The sequence below is a fragment of the Arachis hypogaea genome, chromosome 7 (assembly GCF_003086295.3).
Source record: "Arachis hypogaea cultivar Tifrunner chromosome 7, arahy.Tifrunner.gnm2.J5K5, whole genome shotgun sequence".
Classification (NCBI taxonomy): domain Eukaryota; kingdom Viridiplantae; phylum Streptophyta; class Magnoliopsida; order Fabales; family Fabaceae; genus Arachis; species Arachis hypogaea.
The window spans coordinates 7662792-7664885 of NC_092042.1; the positions used below are offsets into that span (position 1 = coordinate 7662792).

The window sequence follows — 2094 nt, forward strand, 5'->3', positions numbered from 1 at the left end:
GGTTAGCATATATATTCCCAAGGCCACTTGCCAGTTGCCATGGTTTCATCAATTTGCTTACCTAAGTTTTCCCACGCGTCCTACTATTCACATTTTACGCTCTAAAATCGAATGGCTCAATCGGTGTTGATAAGCTTCGTTGACCCTTCATTTCATTGCAATTTAACCCAATCGAAATATAAATGTTTTAGGTTGTATTTAAGGAAGGTTATCATTTAATTTTTCAACCACTTTGATTTATCTTCTTTTTCATTTATCACTATAAATAGTGTGGAGGAGAAACGCATATTTCATGTACTTTCACTACATATCTTTTAATTAATCACAATGGCAAATATGAATACCAAGCCCTTTTTCTTTTTCTGCTTGTTTTGCACATTGTTGCTCATCTCTGCTGTGGTGGCAGTTGATCAACCATTCAAAGATGAGAAACAAGGTATATCTGTAAAATAACAATTCGCAAATGAATTTTTAAAATATTATATATACACTAGTATATATTATATAATTTATTTAAAATATATATTTTGTATTAAATAATTAATTTTTAGCATAAACGTAACATATTTGTATAAATTTTTTTTACACGCCTATTTTCATGCATGATTGATTTCACCATTAATTAACTCAAAAGTCAAAACTACTCTTTTAAGTTTATCATGAAGTACATAAAAGCTATTTTAACTTTAATTTAACCACCAAAAATGTTATTTTGACTTCTTTCCCTTTTCTTACGATTATAAATTAACGTGCTAAATTATATAATTTTATGGACAAGTACACTAATATACTAGAAAAATCTAAATGATCATTATTGTTCACTCTATCTAAACTAGAGAGTAAAGCAGACTTTAATTCGATCATAATTTTTAATTTTATATATTTAAATATTTAAATTGATTTAATTTTATACAAATCTTTCTAAGTGTTTTCAAATGTATCTCTATGATTTAATTCTCATGTTAACTTTTGTTGTTGACCTATATTTTACAAGTTTTAGAAAAGTTACTTCTATAATTTAAATGTTAGGATCAAATTGAAAATTTTGTAAAATTCTAGGAATAAAACAATTTACATTATCTTAAAAAAAATTGTTGCTATTAATTTTAGAAATGGTAGTAGATTATTCGAATTGCTGTTTTTGACTATTATTTTTAGGTATAGATTCGATTCCTTTAATTTAATAATTCAACAACATATTTTAATTCACACTTTTAAATATTATTGACTAGTTGATGACCAAAAAATAATTCTGATAGTACTCTAGTATTTTTTTTTTAATTTTATACCATTATATATACCGTTAATTATATATGTTATATCTTTAATATTATTACACATATTCATAGTTTCAAATTACCTTTAATTTTTGTTTATTAATTTAGAATAAATATTCAAATTGATTTCTAAAAAATTTCACATCGAACACTTTGATTTTAAACAAAATATTTTATTTTCTAAATATCTTCAAAAATTACTTTTGTCAAACAGATTGTTTTTTGCGTCATTTTAAATGAGACTAGCTTGTCTTGAAATGTATTTTTCAAAAACCTAATTATGTTACAGTAAAATTTGTTTGGGATTTTTTTGTCCAATATATATATGTATTGTATTAATTATTGTGTATATATGTACAGCTACTCAAGAAGACCCAACAGACGAAGGATTTTATTACCGGGGCTGGGGAGGACGCGGCGGATGGGGAGGACGAGGAGGATACAATGGCGGGTGGGGAGGACGGGGAGGATGGGGAGGAGGGGGAGGACGCGGCTGGGGTGGCGGTGGTGGTGGCTGGGTTGGTCAAGCTCCATGATAAAATGCTCCGGCGGATCTATAGTTCTCTATACATAGGTGTGTGTTTGTTTCAATGATGTTCATCATGTAAATAATAACTACTATATAGAGCATCTAAGAAATAAGAAATAAAGCATGGTGCATGAACTAGTAAACTACCACGGACTTCATACATGCACCATGCCATGCATGCTCTCTTGTGCTATATGTATCTATATGTACCGTCAGTTATTTCATATAATAAATGGCCACGTCTCTGATGACTACAGAAATGGTGGCTATGGTGACTTTTTGTTGAAA

The 2094-nt window shown here is 28.9% G+C and overlaps 1 non-coding gene across 1 annotated transcript; it reads left to right on the forward strand.

The window, feature by feature from the left end:
• The first annotated feature begins 236 nt into the window (after positions 1-236).
• On the forward strand, positions 237-2094 carry LOC112703935 (uncharacterized). The gene is made up of 2 exons (XR_011863409.1): positions 237-436; positions 1638-2094. It is a non-coding gene; the product is annotated as an uncharacterized protein (transcript).